Here is a 17373-nt window from a genome sequence, read left to right as displayed (position 1 = left end):
CAAAATTTTTAACAACAAAACATGCAACCCCTCTGTCGCGTAGCTCCCAAAACTACGCAGTGTAGTTTATAGTCTCGGTTTTTCCATACATTTCCGCTGTATTTCAAATAATTGTATTGCGCGCCAAGTAAATGTATCCTTAACCAAAAAGAAATCAAACAAGGCACCCAATCAAAAAGCAGTCTCTCGGCCTTAACCATATTCTACTAATCACAGTCATTTCCTATTCAAGCCTTTCGGTCGATCCTTCACCTCAGCCGCTTTACTGTATATCCCTCTATACAATGATTGTGCTCTAGGAATTTTTCTGAATCCATATATACACTCAAAAAACTAGTTTAAATAACACAAATCAAAATTTCACCTAGGCTTCATAAGTAGACTTGGTTAATTTGATTGCATGGTATTGATTTGTTTTAGGCTGAGTATTTTGGTTTTGTCAGTATTATGTTTGCAGAAAGAATTGCATGGTTTGAAGCAATTGTCCTGAGCTTGGTATGCCCACATTGAAAATTACCTGCTAATGAGCCCCCGATGATCAAAGTAAGAGGGAGTTGGTCTCTAAGATCGAAGTGGAAGACCTTGTCATGATGCATTAATTTTTTTGGATTAGAAGTTTGGAAAGGACCTGGAGAGGTTTCCTATTCTCAAGGGGAGTATATAGTGAAGCTATTGGAGAGATTTTGGAAAGTGGAAATACAAATCCTTAGACACCTCGATGGAATTGAATTTCATGAATTTATGCAGAGATGGTCTGACAGTTGATTGAGGCATTGATGTTCCTTGAGAACACACATTTAGTATATGGTTTTCAATAAACACTTTGAGTACAAATTCAGTTTTTGACAACCACATTTTAAAATAATATACATGGGACGATCAATCTTGGTCCAAAACATTATGCTACAGATGTACGATTACATGGATACACTGATGTTGACGGGGCTAGATACGTTATTGATAAAAGGAAAACATTTATGTGTTGCTTTAGTTTGGGATCTTCCATGAAATTTTGATGAGCAGGAAATAGAATTTTGTAGTTTTAAGCATAACGGAGGTTGAGTACATTGTTGCTAACATGACTAGTTGTGGGGCAGTTTGGTTGAGGAAGCTCTTTGGAGAGTTGTTTGAGAAGGTTCTAGATATGAGAATGATACATTGTGATAACAAAGAGTGGGATTTGATTAACAAAAAATCCCATATATTGTTGGGACTGAGATATCTCCTTAAGTTGAGATAGTGCTACTATATGAGACAATCTTAGGCTTGTGGTTGATGCCTCTATGAGAGGAAGGATGAATAAGGTATCCTTTTGTGACATGTACTTATTCTAACATAATATTTTATGTAATGTCCTGCATGAATACGAAAGAGGTATGCATCTCTTGGTAGTGTATGAGTCATTATGATTGAACATTTCAGTGAAATGTTTAAGCAATTATTGGATATGAGCACGTTGATATGTTTTTAATCTACAAAGAGTAGGGTTGATTGAGGACAATGAGCTAGATATTCCCCCCTATTTAAGCTCCAAGGTGAGGAATTAAGCCATAGAGATCCTGGGGTTCAGAGATATATGAACAATAGGGTATCACCCTTATTTGTCACCCATAGGGTGGAAGACATATCTCCCCTATCTTGGTCTAGAAGAGTATGCCCAAGTTGGCATCATACCCACAAGTTGGGCTTGTTGGGATTGTCACTCTCTGTCTGGCCAATGGGTTGAGATAGCTTGGGGGTGTGTGATACTTACCTTTGGTAAGTTGGGTATCTCACCCAAGTTAGATTATGATGCAGGTGTTCTACCACTTGACTCCTCAGGGTCATTGTTGGGAAGATCATTAGGCAATAGGATGGTTATGATCCTTAATTCGTATAGCAAGTGGTATCTTTCCCATTGATTATAAAATGAGATGGTTGTGATCATTACTTGGTAAGTGGTATCTCACCTATTACTCAACATAGGGTGGAAGATGTATGCTCCCAATTAGATGACTTTGGGTGAGAATGTCCCATATGACCTTCCCCACTGTCATAGACATGAGGTGATCATGTCCCATAGAACCTTACTCATTTTCATTGGATTTTGGGTTGAGATGTGCTCCTCGATGTGGTTCCAGGTTGACTAGGGCTCCCTGATGATAAACATGCTAATGTGTCCTGGGTAGTAGCATTGGGCTCCCCGCTGACAGTGATTCCAGGTGGTAGCAGTGGCTCCTTGATGAATAAAGGGTGGTAGCTTGGACTCACCTCCAATATCAAATTCTTCTTCTTTTAGATTCAAGAGTTTTTAGCATATGAGTAGAGATACATAAATAAATAGACATATGAGTAGGCATGATAAGATATGAGAAGAGATGAAAAAATATGACATTTGATGATGATGAGATACTTGTGATGAGACATATGTTGCAGTTAGTAATTTCCCCCTAGCTGAAAGGGAGCATTAATATAGAAGCTCAGGGACAAATTAACTCCTTTTAATAATATTCCTCATCAAGGAAGACCCCTACTATCCCTTGGAAGAATTTAATTTGGTTAAGGAAAAATATATTTTAATATGGAAACCTCCATGTGCATAAAAAGGACAGATCGTCCTGAAAGAAAATTGGACACCATTGAATGGCTATAAATACAAGTCAAGTGACCCTCATTTGGTGATTATCAATCATTCTTCTTCTTTTTTTGGCTCACACAGGTCTAGAGTTGGTTCATAAAAGTTGGTTCGCACACGTCTGAAATTGCAGGGTATGAAGCTCGCATGTGTGATTAGGGTTTTTGATTCTCAGCCACAAGGTTGCCACAAGATATTTTCAGTTGTAACTACACACACAAGCCTATTCCTACGGTTGAATGGTTTCAAGTACATGCACATACACTCTCTTTGTGCGGTTGGAACCTAGGGTTTGATTTTGACAGTTGATCGCATTTCACCACAAATTCCAATAGTTGATGACATATGACCATAGGTTGGTGAATAGCGATTTTGATTAGTATTATTGTTGGGTTCATCTTTGAGAGATTGTTTGGATGATTTTTTTTGGATACTATTATGGATAAAGAATTTGATTATTGTACTCTCTCTTTTTTGAAAAATTTAATGACAATCTAATAAGAAGAATAATTTGAACATGTTTTCCCCCTTTTGGGGTTTTTCCCTTATCTCTAACCAATCCTAGTGTCTCTATGTGTGAATGTTTTTCTTCTATTGTTCCTTTATTTTCTACTGTAATGATGATGATATTGTTATTTCTATATAATTGCATATGTTGTTAAATAATGTTATGATGTTGTGGGGTGATTTCAATGCGTAAATAATGAATTGAAATTATCTAAAGTGAAGAACAATATTGCCCTAAGAAAAATTTACAGATCATTTATGGAAAAATTTCACTCAAGAGTATCTTATGTTGGCTATAGTCAGTGGCAGCAACAGTCACAAGAAATGTGAGGCAGAATAGGAAAGCATGGCCCTTGCAGGGAAGAACAAAGAAAAGAAGGGATTCAACAAAGGCTCTAACTCCAAGGGGAAAAACAAGAAGGGCCTTTCAAAAGTTAAGTGATATTGTTATCATGCTTTTTGCCACTATGTTAACAATTTCCTTTAGAGGAAGAAATGTGATAAGAAGGGCAAGAAGCAAATGAAATCTTCAAGAAATGCATATGAGATTTCTAGTCGGATGGAATATGTGTTTCTACTCATAGCTTTCCTAACTAGCTTGACCTCATAGGGATTTTGGTATATAAATGGTGGGGCATCATTTCATATGACAGGAGTTAACAAATACTTCTCTAGTTACAAGGAGGAGGACATCAAATTCTAGATTGATATGGGGAACAAGTCCAAGTGCAATCCAGTTGGGAGGGGGACTGTTCTATTTCAGAGGGAGTATAAAAGTCGATTCATATCCATGATGTGATGCATGTTCCACTAATGGGGATGAATCTGATTTATATTTATCCTATACTACAAGGGGTACATTATACTCTTTAGAGGAAAAAAGGTGCTAATCAAGTGCTAAGAGTGGAAATCACCCATAATTATTGGAGTAAGCAGTGGGAGACTTTATATGTTGTAGATGGATACTCCAAAGGAACTAGTAGAAAAAATTAATCCGAGATATCAAGGAGAGCTTTGGCATAGGAGTATGGGCCATATCCATCATGGGCACTTAATTTTCTCCAAGAGACAATGATAGGTGTTCCAGAGGTGAGTACAAAGTGCTATGATGTGTACAGGGGGTGTGTGTTGGGGAAGTTTGCTAAGTTATCTTTTCCAAGGAGTGACAACATATCCAAAGGTGTTCTTGATTTAGTTTATTTTGATATATTTGGTTCAATGTCGACATAGTCTCTTAGAGGGTATGAATACTTCATAAACTTTATTGATGACTACTCAAGGAAGACCTGGATATGCTTCTTGAAGACCAATGATGAGGTCTTAGGCCACTTCCAAGAGTTCAAAGATCTTGTGGATAATTCAATAGGCAGGAAGGTGAAGGTTGTTCAATCAGACATGGAAGCAAGTACATAAGGAAAACTTTCCAAGAGTTTTGTGCCACATAGGGGATCAAGAGAGAGTGGAAAGTTCCTTACAACTTGTAGTAGAATGGGGTTGTTGATAGGAAGAACCATGACATATTAGAGGAAGCGAGGGCCATGTTGTATGAACATGATATTCCATGATACTTATGGGCAGAGGCATGTAGTACTGTAGTATATAGTCAAAACAAGGTCTGACATAAGGAGTTGGGAAAGATGACATCAAAGGAAGTGTTTACAGTGAAGAAGCTAGATGTCAAACACTTCATGATATTTGGTTTCTTAGCATATTGTCACATTCTAGGAGAGGCACGTTCCAAGTTGGATTAGACTACAGAGATGGGGTACTTTGTTTCATACAGTGAGACCTAAAATGCACATAAGATATTTCTTCCAGGGACCAGGAGGATTATTGTCAAGAGAGAAGTTTGCTTCATGGAGGACAAGGCATATCATAGTTCCAAATATTTACCAGTAACAGTTGATCAGAGTGAGCATCCAACATAAGCTCCAAGGGTAGAACAATAGGTTTAGGGACATGATACTACAAGTACATGTATAGGTGTTCCATAGAATTTGCAGAGCATGGAGTAGCAGATGCATAATATTCAAGACATGCATCAAGAGGATGTGGAAGTTCAAATTCCACCATATATAGTTGGTATGAGAAACCGATAGGTTCAGCAGATAGTTATGGATTCTCAGGAGTTTATGGGGACCCCCAAGACAAGCAATAGAGAGTGGAGACAAATAGATATGTACAATAGCTACATGACATTGTTGAGTTAGAATGTGGATAGTGATCCTTCCATCTATCAAGAGGCAATGAAGCAACAAGTGTGATAGGATGCTATGGTTGAGGAGTACACCTTGGTCATGCATAGTGATTTTTGGACGTGATGCCTAAACCAATAGACATGGCGATGGTTGGATCAAGCTGGATCTATAAGATCAAGCACAATGTAGATGATAGAATTGAGAAATATAAGGAATGGTTCATGTCCAAGGGTTTTTCTCATAAGGAGGGAACAAACTTTGACATTCTCTTATATGACTTTGACATATGGAATGGTAGATCCATTAGATGGATGCCAATATGGCATTCCTTAATGGAAAGTTAGAGGAGAAAGTGTAAATTGTACATCCAAAAGGATTTGTAGCACATAATAGTGAGACCCACATGTGCAAACTGAAGAGAGATTTATACAGGCTCAAGCAGACTCCCAAGGCATGGTATGAGTGCATCGATAGATACTTGTAGGGGATGGGATTTGTGAAGAGTGAGGTAGATGCAAACCTATACTATTTGATCGTTGGAGGTCAACTATTGATTCTTGTCCTATATGTGGATGACTTGTTTTTGACAAGTTCATTAGGGCTCATAGAAGAATGCAAGAGAGAACTTGCAGTGGAGTTCAGGATGAAATATTTTGGACTTACGCACTACTTTTTAAGCATGTAGGTATGGTAGCCAGATGGGGAGATTTTTCTTGGGCAAGGGAAATACTACATTGAGATCTTGAGGAGATTCAAAATGGAAGATTGTAGAGCCATGTATAAACCCATGATAACCAATTGGAGTAACGCAGATACATCCAAGGAGAAGGATGTGGACCTCAAGTTCTACAGGAAATTGATTGGATCTCTTACTTATTTGGTCAACACCAAGCCAGATATATCCTTCGCGGTAAAATGTCCTAGTTATTTCATGATTGAACCAAAGAGGGTGCATTGGGAAATAACAAAGCATGTGCTATGATATTTGCAAGGTACAATTGAGTATGGGATTAGATATACTCTATGGGGATGGTATCAAGTTTATGGGATATACTAATATAAACTAGGCAGGTAGTACAATGGAAAAATAGAGCACTTGAGGGTGTTACATCGACTGGGATTGGGAGTTGTCTCTTGGTACAACAAGAAGTAGAAGTTTGTGGCACTGAGTTTTGCATAAGTAGAGTATATTGCAGCTAGCATGGTGACATGTGAGGTCATTTCACTTTGGATGTTGCTAGTACCCTTGTTTGGTCAGAAGGTAGAGACAATAGTGACACACTGCGACAATCAAAGTTGCATCAGGCTATCTGAGAATTCAGTGTTTCATGATAGGTCTAACCATATAGAAATCAGAAATCATATCATCAGGTATTGTATACAACACAGGACATTTCAACGACAATATATACCTACAAATCAACAGGTAGCAGACATCTTGATGAAGGCCTTAGGGAAGGTGAGATTCATCTTCTTCAGAGATAAGTTGGGTGTTGTGCAGAACACCTTCCTTGCTAAGAGGGAGTGTTAATTTATGTAGCTCGAACAGGTGTTCTAGTCTCAAGTGGTGTCAATGAGGCTAGGAACACAAGTGGATTAATTATCTCCAAGCCCAGTTTATTTTATAAAGTGAAAATGTATTAATTAAATTTATTAACCAGTTTTAATTATTTTTTTAAGTCTAACTTAGGGAAATGGGTTAATTAATCAGTATTAATTGAGACATGTCGATTTATCTCTAGAGACTTCTAGAAAAGTGACTTGATGAGGTCAAGATGATCTTAGCCATCAATTTTGATTACATTGTGGCATTGATCACTCAACAAGAGATTATAAGAAGAAATCAATGGGGCTCTTGGAGATCATTATTCAGGTTGAAGTGATGCATGGTGATAGCATGGGAGACACCCACAACAAGGGTTTTAGTATTAGAAATTGAGGAGAGATTTGTCAAAGTAATTTCTTCATAGAGATTCTTATTTTCTGATAGACAAAGGGAGGCCAAATTATTTTGAAAGAGGGAGGTTGAATTTTCCAGTGAGAGTTGTTAGTTTACCAATGCGAGATCTCGAAGATAGTTTCAATTTACATTTTCCATATCAATTTGATGGAGTAGTGCGAGTGGGTTATTCAAGTTATTGGAGGTAGAAAAAACTGTGTGATAATTTTCCCGAAGGAAATGATAATTTCTAGGAGGGATAGTGTTATCTCTCTGATAATTCCTTTGAAGTAATAAGAAGGAAGAACCAAAGGTAACCACTATCCACTTTTGAAGATCAGGACCTAGCCTTCCTGATGCTCAAAGAGGGCTCTCTCTTTAAGGTTTAACTTTGTTTTAGTTAATAGGTTTTAGGCTAGCTATGATTGTTCAAGGGGTTTTGATTTTGTTTGAAATTGGGTGGTGGGATCTATTAAACAGATGGATAAAGTGATGTCTTTCAAACCATTGGACTATGGAGTCCACTGATAAGGAAGCAAGGTTGGATAAACTCACTAAAGGGGATGTTCCAAGGGCAAGATAACAAACTGCATTTCAGATGTTTGAGACAGAGGGGTGAAAGGGTTTCATTCGGGGTGAGAGAGAAGTTAAGGGTTCTCAGACCTGGATAATGAATGAGGAAGGTAGGGGTAATCGAAATCAAAGGGTAGTTAAGAATCCTTTAATTTGGATTATTTATGAAATCAATTTAAACTAAAGAGAAATTAAGAATTCTTTAATTTAAACATCAGAGGAAAACATTCAAATGCTTAACTGTTAAAATAGAGTGTGATTTAAACAAGTTCTGAAATATTATTCCGGTTATAGCATTTAGATTTGAAACACATATAAGATTATGAATAAATTTGAGAAAATGACAAAGACACATGAAAATACTTGTCTGATATTCGCTCAATACATGAATCCTTGGAACAGTCTGATCTTTATTAATCAATCCAGCTTGCTGGCTCATCAGCTGATATAATAACCTTGTGGTTCTTCTTGATCAAAAGGTCTATAGAAATGTCTAATAGAATCCACACTACATACTTCGAATTGTGAAGTATTTATACAAAAATTTATTACAAATATCTCAAACTATTTGAGATTTAATCTAGGAAATACAAATATCTTCTTGCAAGAAGATCGACACAACTATTGAACTGCTTCATGAAGTCCCTTTTATTGTGGTATTGCTGACTTTTATGGTTTTATTTTAGCCCTTTATTTTGCTTTGTTTTTTGATCTTTCACGCTGGAAGCTTCATTTACTTTTGGCTTTCATCTGATACACTTTGACACTGATACACTTTAACTCTGCTAATATGTCTTTATCTTTTTACCTGGTTGTTTTACTTTTACTGTACTTTAACCTTTTACTGCATATTTCTTATAGTAAATCAGTTAATTTATCCCATACTTCATCATCAGGTAATTGGATTTTCAGCATCGTCCTATATATTTCATCTACCTCGGTGGACTTGGAAAAATTAGGCTTATTGATAAACAAGTGTTTTACCTCATGCTAGAGGTAAAACAAGTTTTCAAATGTCTGGTAGAGTACTTTTCTTGTTGGCAATGCCTTGACTGATGATGTATTGACTTGTTCTTTTGCTAGCTCTCTGATTTTGTTGTTGTAATCTTGTTGTGTCATGAGCTTGTCATTTATTACTAAGGGATTGGGTAACCTTTTCTCTCTCAAAATTTGAAACTTAGCCATAAATTTGTCAATGGCTACCTGCATATTCTGACACTTGTCCTCCAACTTTAGCATTAAATTTCTCTTGAATAGGACCTTTCTCACCTCCAAAATTGCCTCTGTTCTATCCTCTATTTCCAATTCCTGAAGCTCATACTTATTCTTACTGTTAAGGAATTGGATGATTCTGGTGGCCTCTTCTGCCATTTCTCCTAATTCTTCTTTTACTCTTTGGATGGCCTCTGTAGCCAATTTTATTAAATCTATCTGCTCAAAAATTACCTGAATAGATGACCAAATATCATTGATAGAGTCAATGACATTAGCCCATAGTAGTTCCATAGCTTGCCTGAGGGGTTCTTTTAGTGTTAGGTCCTTCTCCATGGCTTTCAATCTCTCACTCATTCTGGCAGCTTTTTGCACTTCTTCTTTGTGCATGATTTTGGAAAGCTTGTAATCAGTCTCCGATTTTGTCACTTTTTCTTTCAGCTTATTCATCTCCGTAGTCTGTATGGACATTTCCTCCATAGCTTTAACCAACTTTGTTGCTTCATCTCCTGATGTACCTACTGCTGATGTAGACTCTGTGGAAACTGGTTGTGTTGTTGCCATAGGAGCTGTGGGAGCCAATGAGGCTGCCAATGTGGAAGTAACATCCGTTGATACTGTTGGGATGACATTCACTAATGTAGAGGCAATATCAGTTTGCTTTAATTGGATTAGGTTGTCCAATTCCTTCTCTGTCTCCCTCAAATGATCATTTAGTTTGAGGACTAAGTCCATCAGATCTTCATACCTTGTTTGATTTTCAATACTTCTTGTTTCTGGGAATGCTGAAGCTGAGGTATCTTCAATTGCTTTTTGAGTGCTGCAATGTCATCATTCTTCTTTTTGATCAGTTGTTTAGTGGCTTTGATGTATTTGGGATCATGTCCAATTCAATCACTAAGTCTTCCAAATACTTTATTCTAGTGTCCTTTGCCTGTGAAGAGGCTTTCTCCAACTAATACTGGGCTAAAATGTTGTTCAACGAATTCTGCAACTGATGGGTAGCTATGGCTTTTCCTGTAAAGGTAGAGTGAATCATCTCTCCAGCCTATTTGTGAAATTCAATTTGGTCAATGGGATGAATATCCCTTCCCAATACCTCAAAATCAATCTTATTAAAATCAGTTGATGTCCTCGATTGTTGTACAGTTGGCTTTATGAAGGATGTTTGCATCTTTCCTTCCTTGATATCAAAAGTTGACATCAACCTAGTTTGATTGGTAGGTGTAAGCTTGAGATACTATTCATAAGACTATGCCTTCAGTTTCTCATTTCTCATCTTGATTTCTTTGAACATGTCCTTTATGTCCTTTTCTTTATCAGCTGGCCTACTAAATGAGGAGACTTCAACACTGAGCTGCCTTTCTAACATTCGATTCTATGATGTAGATGGCTCATGTGTTTCTCCAGATGGAGTTGTGCCTTTGCTCATGTCAAACTCAATATAAGTTATTTTTGTTGAGCCTTTTGTGTCTTCCTGTTCTTAAATAGGATTGAGCCTTGGCCTTTTTCTTTGGTTGGCTTCATACTGCACATTTGAAGTGTCCATACTTGAACTAGAGGCTCCCTCTCTATTCCTCTTGGGATTCTTTTCCCCATTCTGAGGAGTTTGTAAAATAGCATGGGTACTCATGGTTGATTCTTGTTGTGGTACCTACAGGAATGAGCTTTCATCAAGTTGTCTTTCTAAATCACACAAGGTATTTTCAACATCTACCTTTGTACTATCCCTGTCTACAAGAGTGTTTTCCAACCACTCAGATTGATTGGCATATCCTTCTATCTCTGGTATGGGGTGATGAATGTAAGGCCCCTGTTACACAAAAATATCGTCACCATGATTATTTGCAGTCAGTATGGGTCTATCATCACTTGTACTGTCCTCCTAGGCAAGTCTCAGACCTCAGCTCTTGAAGTCAAGCTTTGAAAATAAGAGAAAGACATTAAAAATCAATGAAACTCTCGTTCCACACTTTCTCTCACTATTACCTGCGGTCCCGCACCTTCTGTTTACAAAAACTGCGGACCTGCCCACTCTGTCCCTAAAGGTGTGGGTGCGGACCCCTGTGAAAGTAAAAAAGGCGCAAGTTTATTCTAAAAAACTCACTTTGGGTTAATTCTAGATGATTCTAGAAGGAATTTTGACGTGGATTTGCTGCTCTTAGGTGGTTCATGCATCCCAAAAGAGAAGGAGCTAATCCCTTGATGAGAGGAGCTATCCCTTTGAAGGAGGGATTTATCCCTTTGAAGGAGGACCTAGTAACTTCCCTCCATTGCACTATAAATTCAAGCATTGGGCTGGTTGCTAGGGAGGTTAGAAGCTGAAGATTTTTGAGGGTAAATGCTGGTGAAATTAAGACTTCCTAGTTGAGCTTAAGAGGAGAGATCACATACCTTTTTGGCTTCATTGGGAAGTGAGTGAAACTTGTCAAAGTAGAGGAGACTTCTTGCTAGACCCTGGGAGGAGCTTGTACAACATCAAGGCACAGGTTGTAAAGTTCTTCTTCTTTTGAATTAATACAATCAAACTCATTTTTCTCAACAAGTATCTCATGTTATTTGTTTCATGAACTCCTTGACTTTCATGTTAAATATGTTTTATGATATTGGCTTTTTAGGTGCTATTTAATTTGTTTGCTTGTTTGTGTTTGCAGATTCGCGACAAAGGAGCTCATTTGGATCGAAGAAGCGAGGGCATCCACAAACTTGCGTTGGACCTAAGGTAGGCCCTAAAACACTTGTTTGCCTTTGTTTATAAAAGCATATTTAGAGAAAGATAGTGTCTGGTTGGTTTGCTTGTCATTAGGTCTTCTTTAGATTCTAGGAAGGTCTATCTTGTTCGCAAGATCGACTTATTCCGTGTGACAAAATGGAGACTCCACTGGGGACTTGATTTTTTCCTTGTTTTTACTTTGACCTGAGAAACTGTGTTTTTGTTTTTGTTTTTGGCTTGTTGTGTGTAAAATTGGGTAGAGTTTGTAGATCCAGGGTTATTTTTCGTTTTTCATAGCTTTGGGAGAGGACCGCACCCTATCCTTTTGACACAGTGCGTACCTATCCGCACCTTTGCTTTTAGCACAGAGCGGGACCGCACCTGTGTTAACTGTGGGCCTGCGGACCCTGTCAAAATTTTGAAAAACCTAAAATTTCCTCTGTTAGTCAGCTTAGTTTTTGTTTAGAAGTTATTATCCACTGCCCAGACCTGCATATAACCTGTCAAAAGCTTTCCTTAGATTGATTTCATTAGTGTTAGGGTTTTAGGTGAAATTCCTAGGAGTTTTGCTTGTTGGGCTTGTTTTTCATTTTGGTTGTGTAGTGGCTCTGAGCTTAGAAGCTGTAGGGACCTCAGATCACCTTGGTGTCTACCAGCCTTCTTATGAGTCTGACCATTTATGAAATCTCCCCTTGTTGAGGAATCCGCTTTGTGTTTTCTCTTTACAAAACTTCGAAAAGCTTGCGTTTAAAAGTTTGGATTTTCATTTTCAAAAGAAAACAAAATTGGTTGTTCTTGACTGATTTGTGACTCTGCATAAATTGGTCCTTAGCTTACATCTAGCTAAGTAAAACATCCTTAAAAAAGACATCTTGTAGGCTTTGACTTCAAATAGGTTTTATAGTTTATAGATCTCAAAGTTAGTTCTTTGCATAGAATCTCTTTTGGAAAAAAGTTTGTTTTTGTAGTGGTTGAGTGCTTTGAAACGAAAAAGGGAAATTTTTGTGAAATAACTAGTTGTCTCGTTTTGAGTGCATTGGAAAGGACAAAAGCTCTTCTTTTAATTTGATTGATTAAGAACGATTTGTGTTTACAAAATATTTGCATTCTCAAACTCTTTCTTAGTTTAGAATTTCATCGAAGAGAAAAGATTGTTTAAATAATCTTAGGTGCATTTTTAGTGATTTTGAGTCGAGTCTTCATACCACGAGTTTCATCTCTGCACCTTTTGACTTAAACAAAAACCAATAAAAATAACGCTTAAGGTAAAATTAATCTAGCAACATTTTTATTTCTAGGGCTCTGATACACCAACTTAGCTTAGGCTAGTGTCTTGGATTAGGAGAGTAATTAACTCTCCAAGACAGTAAAAACAAACAAGTAGCTATATCTTGTGGTAGGGAAGAAATCCAATTGTTACATTTATGCTCTGGGAAAGCTCCTCTTGAAGGAGAAGCACGAGATCGTGTCCGAACCAGTGTGGGAATAAATCCTTCCTCATTGGGAACGACGCCAGATATTCACGTATTAAAAACGGTAAACCTCGGATTAACCATTGTCGAGGAGCCTGGGGTCACTTGTTGGTAAACCTTGGATTATGTCAAGGAGCCTTCAAGGGGATTGAGCTTACTACTCTGCCCTTGCATGCGTATCGGATCGTAAACTGTTCCCCCAGGTATATTTGTTTCAGTTGGTAACCTTAGTGGCCATATTCTTTAGGATTCTTCCTGAGGTGACAGTGGTGGGAAGATCCCACTGCACCTAGAGCAAACGTCGGCTAGACTCACTTGGATTTTCTGGGGGGTTCTCTTCACTCGAGACGGTTAAGTGGAGGAACTTGTGCCAGTCTATTCATTAAGTAGGTTTCCGGGGTAACTGTTCCAACCGCCATTTCTGTATTGAACTCTGTGACGTTGGATTTCATCACCAACCAGTGTTTTCAGTACGGAAAGTTACTGTTTGTGTGTGTTTGATCTCCTAGATTCTTTAGGCGTGTCATTCAAATTTGTTTGGTTCTTTAGAGGCTTTAGTTGGTTTTCATTGAGATTTTACTTTGTTTGCGTGTGAAGTAGTTATAAGTTTTTAACCGTGGCTGAATTACCGAGGAAGTCCCGTAGACTTTGGGGCCAACCTCCTGAGTTTTCACCGAGCCAGCTTGAAGGCTTGAAAGTCCTCGTAACTCCTAGAGACAGTAGAGTTGGGTCACCTGAAGAGGGAGAGTCTTCTTTGATAGTACATCCTGATTTTCAAGCGTTAGTAGCAGATTATAATCCACAGTTAGTGTCTGTTTCCGAAGTTACTGGTAGCTTTTCATCTACTAGTGATATAGGTGAGGAACCTGAAATATCTGAACTTGAAAGTGAATTTGCTGCTACTCCGACATCGGGGTTTGCTTCTCCAGCTTCTAGTGGTCCTGGTTTACCTAGGGTAGAAAGAGTAATCACCCAAGATCTTCCTTCTGGAATTATAGCTATTGAAGAACTTGCTACTCCGGAAGAAGAAGTAGGCATCCCTATCCTTGAAAATCAACCTGTTATTGAACTAAGGGAGCATGAATCAATTTTTTACAGTCCACCTAGGACCAGTACTTGGTATCTTTCTTTGACTAATTTCTTAGAAAACCCAGGGTTAAGTTTTTCACCACCTCGTGTTCCTTATCACCCAACACCTAGAGGTTATTATCCTCCGTTAAATATGTCAAGACAGTCGTCCATGTTTACTCAATCGCCCGAATCCTTATTGTACGACGGTCCTTCTGTTCCCTCTGGGTATCAGTCACTTTCTGGTACTTTTTCGGGAGCATCTCCTCAACCCATTGAGCAAGGGTTATTAACTGGAAGCAATGGTACTAAGCCGTTGAGCGTAGAAGACATTCTCATGATGTCAGGTTCTATTCCCAATCCTCAACCTCAAGGTGGCCAGTTACCGCCTGGGGGGCAGCCTCAATTATCGCCTAGGGGGCAACCTCAAGGTACCCAATTTGCATCTGGGGGGCAACCTCAAGGACAGTACATACCTATGGGACAGTACGTTCCTCAAGGTCAACCCCAGACTCAATATGTACCCCAAGGTCAACCCCAATATCAATTTATACCTCAAGGTCAACCCTAGTATCAGTACGTGCCTCAAGGGTATCAACCCCAAGGTCAGTACTCGAACCAAGGTTTCCAACCACCCTCTGGTCAATCGTATGTTCAAGGAACGGGAAATGTACCTTTAAATTATCAATCCTACCCTCAACCCGGTTATGGTCCTCAATATTCTCAACCTGTTATGGGTCCGTACCCCGAAATGAATATAGTGTGGGATCCATCGCAAACTCAACAGGTGTTGCAACCAAATGTACAATTGTCATCTCAAACTGGACAACCTTTAGTTTCTGGTACACCCCAGCAACCAGTCTAGTCTAACATTCAAACTTCTGTACCTTCGGTAGTTTCTCATCCTGGGCCTAGTACGCCACGTACTTCGCCTCAAACGACTGCTACAACTACCGCAACATCTGTTCAATCTACCCCACCTACTTCCGGAGTATCGACAGCTCCGGTTTCTACTGTTCTTGTATCTACTCCTCCAAGGATAATTTTAGGGGCGAATGTTCGCCCTTTGGCGAAATTAAGGGGTTTTAAATTTTTAGTGGGCGAATATTTTGTATCATAGTACATTTTTACAAATCACCTCAAATAGCCCACCTTATTTTAAGGGAGAGGGTAAAAAAGGTAAATTTAGCCCTTGAAATTAGGACTTACAACCTTCCATTCACCCATTTTCAAGAATAGGTTTTATTTAAGTGAATCCTATGGGCCAAATACCATATTTATAAAAGAGCTATGGTAAATTAATAAAAATATAAATATATGAGAGGTATGGTAAATAAATAAAACATTTTTTATATTTACTCCATAAGTCACCTTATATACATGTAAGGGTGTAAACAAATAAAAATATAAGTAAAGTGGAGGTATGGTAAATAAATAAAACGTCTTTTTATACTTACTCAAAAGGTATGGTAAATAAATATAAATATAAATAAACTAGACGTATCGTAAATAAATAAAACCTCTTTTTATATTTAGTCCATAACCCTCGTTCTATTTATGAAGGCTCAAGAAAGAGGTTTTATTTAAGTGAATCCTATGGGCCAAATACCATATTTGTAAAAGAGGTATGGTAAATTAATAAAAATACAAATAAACCAGAGGTATGGTAAACAAATAAAACATTTTTTTATATTTACTCCATAAGTCACCTTATATTTACGAACACTCAAAAAATGGGTTATTTTAGGTGAAACCTATGGCCAAAATACTATGGGACAAATACCATGGACTAGATTGTTATTAATACCATGCAAAAAACCATTATTAACCCTAATATTAGAATTAATAAAAATAAAAATGGCACATGGTATTGACCCATGGTATTCACCAAAATGGCACATGGTATTTACCCATGGTATTCACCTGGAATGTAGCCTATTTAAATGGGGGAATTAAACTAGCATGTAGCCTATGCTAAGATTCACTAGGACTTTACAAAGTTTTATTATTTAGTGAAAGACTCGCCAAGATCTTACAAGATTTTATAATTGAGTAAAATATTCTAATAAAAATAAAAATGGCACATGGTATTCACCAAAATGGCACATGGTATTGACCCATGGTATTCACCTGGAATGTAGCCTATTTAAATGGGGGAGTTAAACCAGCATGTAGCCTATGCTAAGATTCACTAGGACTTTACAAAGTTTTATTATTTAGTGAAAGACTCGCCAAGATCTTACAAGATTTTATAATTGAGTAAAATATTCGCCATTCCTGGTGAGAGATTCGCCAAAAAATTATATATACATATTATATTATTGATAAAATCGCCTTCCATTTTTCCTATATACCATGGAGATTCGCCCATTTATTATATTTATAAATTTAGGGGGGGTTCTTAAAATTTTCCCTGTACTCCTCAGACATCTTTACCACTGTCTGGATCTACGATTCAAACTTCGATTCAGATGCCTGTAGGACAACTTGGTTCAAGTACGGTTGTCACAAGTCAACCACAATTCACTTATTAACCGTACCAGGGACAGTACCAATTCGGTCCTACTATGCAGTAGCCAGTCTATCAGTATCAACCGTACCCTAGGTACACTTATCAACAACCTCAACAACCCCAGTATGCTCCGGTTAATCCTGGTTTTCCGGGAGGATACAATATCCCAAATGCAATTCCTATTCCTAGTTATCCTGGATATCCTCCTCCTGGGGCTGGTCTCATGACCCAGAGTTTTAGGGACCCTAATCGTCAGTTACCGTTTATCGCAACTTTGGACTTGCCTGACTTGTCGCGCCTATCGAACGATCCCATTAATTATCTTCCGTTTTGGCTGCCAATGCCGAATAAGTTGCCTAGTGACATTCCTAAGTTCGAAGGTAAATCAGGAGAGGACCCGTCGAACCATGTGATGACTTACCACCTGTGGTGTGTGTCTAACTCCATCTCAGATGATTCAATCTGTCTAAGACTTTTCCAGCGCACTCTAATTGGTCTCGCGGCCAAATGGTACATTGAGTTACCACGAGGCACTTTTTATAATTTTAGTCAGTTAGCTACCTCG

This window comes from Pinus tabuliformis, chromosome 9 (assembly GCF_031772625.1).
Source record: "Pinus tabuliformis cultivar Carrire ecotype Pingquan chromosome 9, CPIR1, whole genome shotgun sequence".
Lineage (NCBI taxonomy): Eukaryota > Viridiplantae > Streptophyta > Pinopsida > Pinales > Pinaceae > Pinus > Pinus tabuliformis.
Note: the sequence above shows the minus strand (reverse complement) of the source record.